Here is a 14,970-nt window from a genome sequence, read left to right on the forward strand (position 1 = left end):
AATGTTACATATGAATTTTACCACAGCATTCATTCATGAAAATGAATTGCTGTCAAAATCACACTTTGGATATCTTAAACTGCACAAATGTAGGCAGTATGTCAATATGTCCTTCTTAAAATAGATTTATTACTTTTAAAATATCTTTTCGCAGATGGACTTTTAACTTTCCAAAATGTCATTCAATTCAAATCATTCATGAACTACTTATGACATGACATGCAGCTGTAAACACTAGTAAATGTTTTGTTGTTTCATTGGCATTACACTTCCTCTTAACTGTATGTTTGTGCTATGCTACAAAATAAAATTTTTGAGCACTAAGTACTTTCTGGTGCTTATGTATCAATAAAAGTGTCCATTCCAAATTTTTTCGCAAAATTGTTCATCTTCCCTATCATTGAAAGCTCTTTCTTAAGCATGGCAGTATAGCACAAAAGGCAAAGCAAAGGAACAAATGAAACTGAGAGAAGAAATTTTGACAGAACCTAGTCATCACTCTGGCATTTATGCTGCTAAGTTAGTCAACAATAACCTTCCTGAAAAGGAGCATTTCATCCATTTATTTTTTTAGGTAATTTCTAATTATCACAACCCCCCCCACCACCAAAAATTATAAATTTGTTGCCAACTTTGGAGAGAGATGTTTATTTGAGTACTTTTGTGTCTATTTTAATAATGCATCCAGTGCCACCTATTTCTTTTTTTCTACAATACACACATACTCCTTTTTTTTTTTTTTTTTGTGCTACTGTTTGATTTCTTGGACACAGCATTGAAATCAAAATTTTAAAATAAGAAGGTAAAAAAAAATAGGTCCATAAAGCCTTTAACCCTTTGATGGGCAGCGGGACGGCTTTTTTTATCAGTTTTTATCTCCAAGATGACAGCTGCAAAATTCTGTTTAAAATACATACAATAATACCTTTCAGTTTCCTAAATATATAACAGATGGTGGCACTAGTAATTCATAGAAATCATGTAGGAAAAAATTCTTTGCAGGTCTAATTTTGAAGCATTTTTTGTTTTAATTTCTTATGCAATTTAAATCATTTGGACAACTTTTGGTATTAGAATGAATATTTTTTTTCTTGCAGATAAAAAGTATTATTTGAATTCATATATATATATATTAATTAAAAATGGTTGAAATGAAAAGGTGGGACAAATTTGTCCCATCACGCATGTAGGAAATACTGCTACTAGGGGACAGGACTATCGAAAATGTTTTCCGAACATTTGTTCCATTGTGATTTTGTACTTTCGGTTTAATATTCTGAAATTTTTTGGGTAGGTTTATGGTTATTTGTAAGGTATCACAAACTATAATAATCATATGAGATATGTTGATTAATTTGACCACTTAAAAATGCCTATATCAGACTGAGATAAAAAGTGTCAAATGGTGGCACAGAATTTTTTTTCATTTCCTTGATGTTTGTGTAGTTAATTCATTCATATTGTGTAAACAGTTACCCGCAGAGTGAGAACATTTAAAATCTCTAAAATTGTTTAAAATGTATATAGCTGGAAATTTACTGAATATGAGTTAAATAAAATATAAGAAAAAAAGAGAAAAAAATACCAGAGTCCTGTACATGTAAAGTAATAGTAAAATTGATATAAGTTAATTTTACTAAGACATAGGTCATCAAATGAATTTTCAATATAATGTAATTTTTAAACAATGAAAATTTTAAGAAGAATGTTGCCCCTGAATATTTGTCTTGTTATTTATCATAACTGTGAGAGGAAAATTTTGTACAGATGTCCGAATTAAATTTTTCATTATTTTTCTTCTTTTTGTTTGTTTAAAGGTTCTTTGCTGTACAATTTTTTTATTAGCTGGTATGTTTACAGTTGGAGGTTCAAAGTGTGCTATACTCGTATTTATTGCAGATTTATAATTTTTCTCCATTTTAGTTACTTCATTAGGTGTTGTTATTGAGTTTAGTAAGCTTGTAAATTTATTCAGCAGTGCTATTTTTCTTTCTGCTAATGTCAAAGTTTGTGATGTACTTTGCATTAATTCATTTACTATTACTATATCATTTGTGTCGTCTATTATCAATGAAGGATCATTACAGAAATCATGAACTGTATCTGCTGGACTGTTTTTCTGCATCTGGCATAAATAATGAATATGCTTACACATATTCCACTTAATTGAAGTATCTATACATGTGCACATATATGTGTGTATGCATACATTACATTCAGTACACTTCAATTCACAGTTACCCTCACTGATCACTTTTTGTATGGTATACAAATCTAAATTGTTTTCTGATGAAATAATCCAGCCACTTTCATTTTGTATAATTTGTGATGACAGTGTTAAGCTGGTTTTATATCTGTTTCTCAAGTCTCTAATTTTACTTGTCAATTTTTCTTTATTTGATGTAATGATTCTATCAAACATTTTATCCCTAATAAATTTCATAATTGCATGCACAGCCTTATCATATCTTTTAACATATTTTCCATGTAAATAAATATATGTACTTTAATGTTCGATGCATTCTTTCAATATGTATATTTGTATTTAGTCCACAATGAACTCTGTGACAATAAGCCCAAGTAGTTGCATCTTTTAAATAATGTGTCAAAAAATAATTAGCAAAATCAAGTGTATCGGGATCAGTTTTCAAGTAATTTAACACAGCTTGTGCTGCAGTATTAAAACTCTGTATACACATTCTTGTAAAGAAGTGCGGAGAACTTGATATTCTTGGGCTTGTTTTTCTCTACCACTGATTTTTTTTAAATTCTTTCGCCATGCACGGTCAACATGCCATGCACAAAAGAGGCGTTTTTCACGTGTGCCCATCTCTGAAACCTATACATTAAAAAAAGAATCAGCCATATCTGACATGAAAACTTTTGGTTGTAATGTGCCAATGCTTTGCTTGATTATTGAGAAGAATATAGACAAAACTGGTTGGTCACTTCGATTCGAAATTAAAAATGCACAAGCAAATCCTTCTCTTAAATTATTGACAGTTAATAAAACTATAAGCTCAAAGCCATATGCATTCATGCCATGAGTGCCATCTATACATACAGTTAGTCAATAAAGTCTGCGTACATCAAGAAAAGTAATATCAAATCCAAATTTATGGTGCGAAAAGGGTAGTTTCTTAAAGTTTCTTTTTTTAATATTTAGTTTCAATAAGGGACTTTGAAATTATTTAACTGTAATATTTTCATATCTAATAATTTATGCAGACTAAATTTTAAAAGATAAGTGGTCAGAAATCAAAGCCAATAAAGTTTGCGTACAACACGAAGGAGGCGGGGTATTTCTTATCTAACTTTTAAACTTCAAACTTGAGAATGCAAAGAAGGTTACACTTTCAAGGTCATTGACTTCCGAAGCAAATTTCACGTTGATTGGAAGTTGTTATTTCTATTTTCTTTGACGAAAATGACAACCAATAAAGAAATTCCTTTAGTTACGAGACAACTAATTATCAAATTGAGAGATGAAGATAAAACTCTTCGTTATATTGGTAAAACCATTGGAAAACCATTTTCTAGTGGGCAAAGAGTTATTCAAAACTATCTTGACACTGATAGTGATAGTGACACTGAACCAAGATGTGGGAGACCGAAGAAGCTAACGCAGAGGGAAAAAAGAAAAATTCTTTTACGAATTAAACAAAATCCTAAACTTTCTGCTGCAAGCATTGCAAAAGACATTTCTTTAACTAGCAACAAGGAAATTTCTCCTGAAACTGTACGAAAAGTGCTGCCAAAGGCCGATTATCATGGACGCAAACCTAGGTCTAAGCCATACATTTCCGAGACAAATAGAAAGAAAAGAATTGCTTTTGCCAAAACATATTTAAACTCTTCGCAGGACTTCTATAACAATGTAATTTGGTCAAATGAAAGTAAATTTACAATATTTAAAGTTAATGGCCACCCTATTGTATGGAGAAAACCAGGAACAGAACTGAATCTGAGAAATTTAAATCCAACTGTCAAACATGGAGCTGGCGGTGTAATGGTATGGGGGTGTATGTCGTCGAAATGAGATGGAAATTTTCACATTATTGATAAAGTCATGGATAAGTATGTTTATCTGGATATTCTGAAGAAAAATCTGCGAGACAGTGCCCGAAATTTAAACCTTTCTAATACCTTTATTTTCCAACAAGACAACGACCCGAAACATAGAGCTAAAATTGTGAAGAAATATCTCCTCTATCACACTCCAAGACAATTGCGTACTCCTCCACAGTCACCAGACCTCAATCCAATCGAACATTTGTGGGCAAAATTGAAGAAACGAATTCGAAAACACAATATTACATTGCGAAATGAGCTAACTAGTAAATTGCAGAAAGAATGGACGAAATTTATGTCGGATGACACTTAAAACTAGTTCAGTCAATGCCCAAACGTCTGCAGGCTGTTTTGAAGAATAAAGGATATCCTACAAAGTATTGAAGTAATGTAAAAAACTTATATTTTACTTTTTTTTTTTTTTTTTTTTTTTGAAAGTGTACGCAGGCTTATTGGATGGAATTTCTGAGTTTTTTGAAAAAATTTAAAAAGTATTACACTGATATTATTTACTTTTTATTTAAGCTTACAATTTTAGCTAATAGAAGAAAAATATGCAATGATTAAAAAACATTTTTCTATGCTTTAAGTGCTTTTTTTAATTTAAAATTTAGTCTGTACACAGACTTTTGTAGCTAACTGTATGCAGTCTGAACTAAATTTTTTTTAGCATTTCACTTTGTGATTATTGTCATCATATTTGTCATTATGATGAGAATAAAATCTTAATCGTTAAGGAATGTATGTGTTGGGGATATTACACCTTGTGCCTTATAATATAACACGCATGAAATCTGTGAACTAAGCATTTCATTCACCCACATGTCAACCCTCACATAGTCATTACTATGCTTTAGCCGATCAGCGGTCGAGCAGTAAAGTCGCTGAACACTGGTAGTTCGGTCCGAGGTTCGAATCCCGCGAATGAGCTGGCTGCATGGGCATTTTCGTGGTTTTCCCCATGTGTAACGTGTATACGAGCCAGTTCCCTTAGAAAGTCCTCCACAAAGGCATCCCTTAGGCAGATAGCCCTCGTGTGCTTTGCCATAATTAAATACACCAACACCATTACTATGCTTTACTGCACTGGAAGCTAACTCAAAACTTCATTCAATGTTTTGCAGATCTTTTTTCGTTATTAGATGCAATCGTTCGAGGCCAGAATCAGATATGGAATCGTGAATTTCATCCAAAATTGCATCAAATGGTACTTTAGCAGCTATTTTTGATGCAATAAAGGTTCTATCCTTACTTGAAAGGAAAAGATGACCCATATCATTTTCATGGCCTACATGTGTTTTCTGGAAATATGCACAGTATTCCTCTCGTTTTGATTTGACCAATTTTATTTTCGAAGGACAATAAGCATTAATTTTTTTTTACTGCCCAGTAGCTTTATGTGTCGCTTTCCAGAACTCTGTGAATGAAAATGCCCTGAACGGTGACATGTAAAATATGTAACTGTACCAGTGGCATTTGGTTTTCAGATACATGTATTATAAATTTCGACTTTATTTTCTAAATCATCTTTCCATTCAAGAAAACGTTCTTAGGATTCAAATTTTAATTCTGATGTTTCAAGTTTTACATCATGAACTTGTAAAAAGTGTTCATTTATCAACTCATTTTCAAAATCCCCTTTACACAAAGGACATTTATACTGTCTCTTAGTTGAAATGTGATCACCATTACAACTAGAGTCACATATTTTGAGTTTGGATGTTTCACATACTTTTAAATTTAGAGACTGCAATATGTGTTCATCCGTTGGATGGCATTTTATTACATGCCTTTTCAAATTAAATTTGGAAAAAAAGAATTTCTCACGTCCGCATGGAAACTTGTTTGATGTAATCATATCCGTAGAAATATCCGAATTAGTTTGATTTTTTTCATCAGATTGAACATTTGGCTCTGAAAAGGGCCCTTTATTAAAGTGATCATTTGGTCCTGAAAAGGACCGTTTTGTTTTAAAATGATCAGAGATGTTTGATCAAATTAGCTTGTAAACACTCGACTACGAAAATTGCAATACGAGGATTTCCGTTCACTAGCTATTCTATCATTTGAGATCCCTCCCCACAACCGGAAATGACATACTGCGAGCGAAGAGAGTGTAGAACTCTGGGAAAGATGAGAACCCAATATCTAGGCGCTTGTGGCTAGATTATCCCCCCCCTTGTTTTCGTCTGCGGAGCTTGTTGACACATTTGGTGTGGCCTTGGAAGCTGAATGAAAAAAATTGCACTAACTGGCTCTTCTGGTAGTCGGGAAACCCTTTCCCGTGAAGATTTCTCTGTTTGGGTTGCTGGACTTGGTTTCCTGCTGATCACATTCTACGCCAAATTTTCAAAAAATGCGCCGGCTATTAAAGTGGATGCGCAGTGTTTTCATGGGGAGACGAGGAAAACATTTTCGATTACGTTTTTTTTTTTTCTTCTTTTTGAAGGAGCCACGGAGATTTCTCGAAGAAAAGGAACGAGAGATGACTTCTAAGATGCAGAGCGGAGACCAGCAGTGAGGGGTTCCTGAGAAGATGAAGGATTAAACAACCTACACAGAAGGAAGCCGAAGAGGCAGTATGGCCGACGTATCGGGGAAGACCAGAGTCCTCCCGGTTAGAAGCGGCTGTGGGGTAGAAAGCCTGGCCTTCGAATGTGTTGCACATTATTAATTCTCACTTTTTTTTTACAGAAGTAATCTACTACGAAAAATTGTTATTACCTGCGAGACAGTGTCCATCTGAGTTGTCGCCTGTATCAAGTGCCCAAAATTTTGTTTGATGCCTCCCAAACAGGAAAGGTAATTGTTAAATTTGTAAAGAAGGTATGTCTTTTCAGTTGTTTCTTCAGATTTAAGGCTAACCTGCCGCCACCCTTGTTAAAATGTAAATTATTCATACTATTTGCTCATTAATAAACGTTAGATTGATTTTACCTTCTTAGCCTTTGAATTATTGTAGTTAATTCCTTACACTCGACCTTAGTCATAGAAAGGGTTTAGCATACACAACGCAATATTCTGAAATTTAGAATTGTTTGCATATTATTTTTTTTATGTTACACTATGATAGCTACTCATCTCCTGTGTTATGTGTTTCATACAATATTGGTTGAAATGTTCTGTTATGTAACCCATATACATACAGTTACCTACCACATAACCAGATATGAACATTGATAATAGTAACTACACAGAAATGATGTTCAGTAGTAAATACTACGTATGAAATTATATTATGCAATAATGGTATAAAATTTATGAGCATTCGCAACCGCCATATTCATATGTGATAGCGTAGTGTAATAGCATAAAATGAATCAAGCTGGATATATATCAATTCGAAAGATATAATCGCAGTTGAAAGAAACTTTATTTTCTGGATTGTGTTATTGCAGGTGAGGTGCCATGGGTAATGCAATATAATTCTGAATCGAAATGGCTGTTTTTAAATCGAAATTATTTGATTCTCGAGGAAAAATTGAACTGACAACAATCATAAATCAAGAGTCGATGTTTTCTATGAAAGTAAAGAAATCAATTGACGATACAAATGTAGATATGCATTTAAATACGACGAATTACATCTAATAATTTTATTGAAATAGGATTCCATAGGTTAAATGAAAACTGTAAACATTTTTATTTATTTTAATTAATCACTTCTTTTATAATACGCATCTTTCCTGTGTGTTTTCCATTTCCGTTGTTCTGACAGAATGTAAATTTTAGCTAATGCGTATTTAGTGGGGTAGAGAAAAAGTGTATTTATAGGAAAGTTTTAGACTGTTTAGTGAGAGCCTGTTCTGGCCGCTGAAGGCCATGTTACTACTTTAAATTTTATGTTAGCTGTCTTCTTCAGAGTTGCTGTATTCTTGCCATTAGTCGTACACAGGTAGGTTTCAACCAACTTGCGCGCTAATCATAGCAATATGTAGCCTTCAGAAGAACTTAAAGTTTACCCTAGTTTTAACTTGAAATTTCTTTATTTTGCATTACGCCATTGTTTCGTGACCAAACGAAGTGATTTTTCTTCAAATATATTGAGGTCTTAATAAAAAGAGCTTTTAGAGCTTTTACATTCTTCTTACGTTTCTCGCGTTATCTAAATATAGCGATAATTTCCTTAGAACGCACTGTAATCTTCTATTACATTACTGAGAAGAAGCTGCGGACTAAACATTAGTTTATCATAGCAACAAATAGAGGTGAAGTATATATATATATATATACTATATATATTTGATTATACAATTGAGAATGATAAGATTTAACAGGCAGGTAAAGGAAACCTGCAAAAGCTCAAAGGTAAGCAATTAATGCATACGTAAAAATAAACATAGCTAAACCCTCAGCACAATTCTGCCATTTAAAAATGGCTAAATTGTTTTATATAATAATATTTTCCTTCTCCTTTACGTTAACTGCATATCAATTTACCTATAGCTAACTGTTCTTTAATTCTGAAATGCGTTGATTTAATATTCAGTAACAGAATTTGGTATTCAGTTCAATATTTTTCGACTGAATATGTGTTGAGTTGCGGGTACCGGGGCAGTAGACCTAATCTAATATAGTTGTACGATTTTCGATCAAATGATGATATGAAAAGAATGAATAGGTAGAGGGGAAGTTCATAGTATTTTGAAGAGAGTTCATATCGTAAGTAGCAGTGAAGTAGTATTTCGTGAAGACGTCAGTAATTAGGAGCCGGTAGTAACAATGCATTGAAGTCAGTGGAATAACATAAGCGGCATCATCCGAACTCTACCTGAGTCGCCTCCGCCTATAAGCTGCCGATAGCAATATGGTTCGAAAAGCAAACGATGAATTGTAACTGAAGTAAAGTGCTGAGGTTTTGGAAAAGCGTTATACATGGCAAGCAGCTGGAAAGCAAATAGGTGTAATCAGGTATGTAGTACAAAGCTGAAGTAGTCTCCGCCCGTCGAAAGGAAAGGCATTTTTTTTTTTTGAGGAACTCATCTTTTGATGTCGATTTATGAATTGAAGAGGCAGTGCCTTTAAAATCTATTTAACTATAATTATACATGCATCGTACACAAATGATTGACACAACGGCTCTCACAACGAAACTGTTGCACTATGCGAAGGGGAAACAAGTGAAATAGGCACAAATGGAAGATGATTATCATGATCAACTTTGGACAGCCTGATTCCAATGGAAGGAAGGGATATAGGGTAGTGAGATCCGTCGTCGCATGGTGTAACTGTGCGGGAACAAAGCACCCTTAACGCGTATCGTATCCCGTTGGTCGGATACCAAGTTCAGCAGTGGAGTGGAGACTGCAGCCACAGGTGACAGCGCGGAAGGACAAGTAACATCGCATACAGCAGCAAATGTGGCAGGTGTGTCCTATTTGATCATGGCGAACAGGCGCAAAATGTTCCACAATATGCAAGAAGAGTCAGGGCTTGCGCAAGGAACATTGCAGGCGATTCTGCATGGTGATTTGGGAATGAGAAATGTGCGTGCAAAGTGGGTGAAGATTGGACTACGCCTTGCTTGACAACATGAAGGACGCTGTCAATGGCCAACATGTTTTATCTTCTGCCGAATTGCATGCAATTGTCCGTATGTGATGTGCTGACACTTCACAGATTGGTTTACCAAAGGCCCTTCGGGACCTCCCAGTCAGATGGCAGAAGTGTATTGACATGGACGGGGATTATTTCTAACTGATTTAATATCAGTTCTTTGTTAAATTGTATTCCGCTCTGCGAAAGACATTTCTGTGCGACTTACATACTTTCGCTTCAAGTATCACCGATCACCTCCATATCACATCAACGAACAGAAACAGGAAAAAAGAAAATTAATTATCTCTTACGAATCCACCGCTTTGTCTATAATAGGCAAAGCAGTTTGTTTTAAACAAACTGTCATACCAAATTTCTAGCATAATCTCTCCGTGATTTCAAACTAAACATAGCGGAGGAGTATACGAAAAAACTAGTGTGCAAGAAATTACAATTTGTTTTCAATAACAAGTAGTATCTTAAATAGTAAACATAATTTTGAAATCCTATAGCGTCACCGAATAAAAAACTGTTTCAGTGGCAGATGTATTTCATATAGAAATCTAATTTTTTTTTACAATTTGAATGTCTAAATTTTCGAAGTATCTCATAATACAATCGTTGTATGCTGCATACATTTGCTTAAATCTTAGTAAAATGTAATGATATTTTTACTCTCATAGTTAAGAGTGATAAATACCGTTTTCCACAGGTCTGGACATTATCATGTTATGCACCCTTGCGGCAAATGTATCCTTGCGTCAGAAACATCGCGAGATTATAGATATTTTCTGGCAATACATGTATGGATGAATGGATGGATAGCAATGAACGAGAATATCATGTATTTGTTTGAAAACAGTAAAAAAGTATTTGCTGGATTTCCTGCGTAACGAAATCTCAATTTTATTACTTTTATATTAATCTCTACAAAACTGTATAATTTACGTGTACTTTACAGTTAGCTTAACAGGGTACGGAACTTGATACAGACTATTAAAAAACATATTCGTTTTGCTTTATGGTTTTCATTTTAAACCTTTTTTAAGCAACAAGTCTGTAATCGATGTGCACGCTATTTTAGTGACGGAAGTTCCCACAGATGTCAATCATCTTCCCACAAACTCTTGTAAAAATATAATTATGAAAATAAAATATTCTAACAACTATTGTAATGCCAAGTCATATAAATAATTACACTCATGTCCATAAATTAAGTATAATTCGGTGTCAAGCGGAAATCGAACTTTAAAATAAATATATCACCTGTAAAATCACTACACACATCTTCAAGAATCCTGTACAAATTTCAAGAAGTAACCAGATGACACCGATGGTACGTCACAATGACGAGAGTGTAAGAGAGTGATATATAAGGAATACAGGCAAAGAAGTAAAATTGTTCGCAGGCCTTTATAAGCATTTCAGTGCAATAACCGAATAGTTATGACACAATGGACGCATTTAGATGATTTTTTACGTGGTAGAATTATCGGCGTCTGGAATGTGGGCGTACCCAACTGGAAGTATCAGACGAACTTGGAATTGCCCAGAGTGTTATCTCCAGGCTTTGGCAACGATTCCAAGATGACGGTAATGTGAGAAGACATTACAGCAGTGGTCGCCCAGAGATACAACGCCGGATGAGGACCGGTATTTGGCAGTTACTGCCAAAAGAAACAGGTGGAGCACAGCCTCAGACCTGTCTCGTCTGCTCTCTTCAGCCACTGGTAGGACAATTTCAAAGCAGACCGTGTACAGACGCTTAGAGCAGATTGGTCTATATGCTCGTAGACCTGTCAGATGCGTTAAACTTACTGCAACTCACTGTCGCCTGAGGTTAGGCTGGAGTAGAGAGCATGCATTGTGGATACCGCAACAGTGGGCTTGTGTGATGTTTTCCGACGAGTCTAGGTTTAGCTTGCAGTCTGAGTCTCGCCGGATTTTCATATGGAGAGCTCCAGGTACCCGTTACCACCAAGAAAACATCATTGTGTTTTCGGTGGTGCAGGAGTGCTCGTTTGGGGTGGAATTATTCTGGGTTCCAGAACTGACCTGCATGTTCAAATTGAAACCATGAGAAGCCAAATCTGTCGGGACGCCATTCTCGAACAACATGTACGATTGTTTCGGGGTGCCATGGGCGCACAATTTGTGTTTAGGGATGAGAACGTCCGTCCTCACCGTGCAAACATGGTAAACGAATGCCTTCAATCGGAGGATATCACCCATATGGACTAGCCAGCATTCTCACCGGACTTGAATCCAGTAGAGCACGTGAGGGACATACTTGGCCGACGAGTTGCAGCCCGTCAACCTCCTCCTACATGTCTACCGGAACTTCGGAGAGCATTCCTTCTTGAGTGGTGTAATATCCCGTAAAATCAGATCGATAATTTGATACTCAGCATGTCTAGGCGTTGTACGGACTGCATTGCATCGTCTGGGAGACTTACAGTGTACTATTGGTTAACATACAATGCATTATTGGTTTAGACAACCATGTAATATTGGTTTTTTGTAAATAGGTTTTTTTTTTTTTTTTTTGTAATTTGCTCCAGGGAGAAAAAATCGCTAATTTTTTTAATAATATCAAACATATAGCATCTTTTCTTGCTCTTTACCTTTTGTTTAATAAATAAGCTTAGTCAAATTTGTTTTGCTTCTAACTCTTCCTTTACCTGATTTTGCATTATCGTTAATTTATGGACATGAGTGTAAATGTGTATCATCACATCTTTGATAAAATTTGTATCACAGTTTGTAGATTTGGAGAAGCAATTAATTTAATGACAATCATAGCAGTGTGAAACTGGCTTCAAAATCACTAACATCTAAAAAAGCTGCAAATTCTTGCCATAAAAATTAACGTCGTAATAATGCTAATTAACGGAATGAAAAATGTACTCGCTGGTTTGCTTATATACCTCTAGATTCAAACAACTAACTTTTAGGATCCGTGTTTTTTTTTTTTGTTTGTTTGTTTGTTTGTTGTTGTTGTTGCTGTGTGTTTGTTTTTTTGTACTATAAACTGCTAATTCTTAAGAGTGTTTCAGGACCTTCAGTGGCCGAGCCGTTAAATCGCTGAACACTGGTAGTTCTCTCCTGGGCTCGAATCTAGGCGATTGGTCTGGCAGCATGGGCGTTTTCGTAACGTGTGTGTTTTCATAACGTCTTTTTTTTTTTCAGAAAGTGCTCCAAGAAGCTGTGCCTTCCCTTTGGCAGATAGCCCTATTTTGCTTCTCACCGTATTAAAATAAACTAAACTAGACGGAATTTCATTCGAGAAAATAATGGCTTACATAATATGAACTAATGCAAATGTTTAATGCGTATAAGATTAGGAAGTTCATTCAACTATTAAGTTTAATTTCTTCGATTCAAAATTTAGGGAAAGGATGATTCAAGTTAAGTTTCAGACTTAACTTGAAATGTGAGAGAGCATGTCTAATGGAAATTAAAATGTAATGATAAATATATCAGGAATCGTTAATTTATTTGTTAAACGCAAAAAAAAAAAAAAAAAAAAAAAAAAAAAAAAAAAAACTATATTTGCGAAATCTCAGAATTATCCTGAAAGTTTAAAAAAAATCCGGTGCATTTTCTCGGTAAAATTGCTTCAGAGAAAATTTTTGAGATTCTTTCTCGATAAAATTGTATTATCAACTACATTATCAATTGCATTATGCTATATTATCAATTACATTATGCTATAAATTAATATATTTTAAAGAGTTTAGTAGAATGAGACGAAGCTAAAAATTTAATTAAAGCAACGCGCTTAGTAAAGTGCTAATGCCTCGTTCATGCTCAGATCCGTAAACAACATGAAAAACGTATACCGAATTATCCTTAATTGCGCAGTCTCTTATCTCAGTTTAACTGTAGATTCTTAAAAATTTGTTTATAAATCCAGCATTTCCATATAACTTCGTTATTTTAATCTCTCTTTTAGAATTTTTTGGCAGCTGACATGAAATGGAATGAAATGAATGAAAGAGTGATTAAAATATTTGTTTAATTCCTGCTCGAAAATAGTGTCTATTCTAATAATCATCTTACAAAAAGTACACTTTGACTAGAAAACATTTCGGTGCTGAAAAACATATACTCGCCTTAGATGCCATATCAAAAAGAGCTTATGTATTCTTTGGATTTTAATTTTCATATCTGGCAAACTTCGAAGGATGCTTAACTCAGCAACTAGGCCCTTTGCTATTTAAGCATTCGAGGAGTATGATCGACGCTTTTGATCATTTAGAGTTTTAGTCTTATCACCGAGAATATAGTCGAAGATAAAGTCGCTGAATGCTGGTTATTCGATTCCAGGGTAGCGGGCTCGCGGCATTGACGTTTTCGGTGCTTTCAACAATGTGTAAGGTTAATAAGAGACAGTTTCCTTTAGAACGCCTGCCGCAAAGGCATCCTTACCCTTGGCCATATATGGACTTAATGTGCTTTGCCGTATTCAACTAAACAAAATCAAACCAAATGACAGAATTTCAAGCACCTGCTAGCGCAAAGGGCCTATACACTTATCGAACATCTATGCTTTCTTCAGGTTTCGAAATTAAAATCAAGGCTGTGGCAACTGGCTTTAGAACCTACATGTCAGAAAGCGGCTGAACAGAAAACATTTTCAATTTCTTTTAATGTCAGCAGGCTAAAGAAATTTATACATTATTCATGAAGTTACAGAATAATCTTGATGGGAGTATGATATAATTACATTATAATCATTACCAATATTTGAGATTATCCGTAAACGTTTTGGACTGCTTTCACCCAATAAGATCCAAGGTAGAATTGTTAGCATTGAAATATGGTTTACAATCACTTATTTACAACATTCTTATAAATATGTCGCAAGACTGCGCCAAATAAGAAGAGTTTGTAGAAGTGAAGTTCCATCCTTTCCTAAAGTCAGCATCTTGACCAGGTTAGGAATTCGCATTTATGACTTGTTGATTTTTTTTTATTCAGTGAGTCGTTGAAATTTCTCGGAATGCTGCAAAATAACCTTTCACATTCAACATTTTACTAAAAACTAGTTGATGTATTTGCATACATCAAAATTGCATATTTACATGTATATGAAATGCAAAATAGATAAAATTTAATAAAAACAAGTAAATAAATTTGTCTCAAAAAATAAAATTTTCACTTTGGTATTATAAATGTTACGCAAGAATAGAGCATTGGCGATTTTTTGCAAATTGTTGTAGCAAAAAAGTATTCACTTCTAAAAATATGCAACTGTTTTAAAATATAATAAATTCTGTTTAGAAATATTAGATAAAGAACAAAACTGAGAGTTCTCCAAAAAACGTTATTACGTTAGAAGTACATAACTTGTGCAAG

The sequence above is a fragment of the Stegodyphus dumicola genome, chromosome 11 (assembly GCF_044657685.1).
Source record: "Stegodyphus dumicola isolate Sdum_Otavi_A_Nest chromosome 11, ASM4465768v1".
NCBI lineage: Eukaryota > Metazoa > Arthropoda > Arachnida > Araneae > Eresidae > Stegodyphus > Stegodyphus dumicola.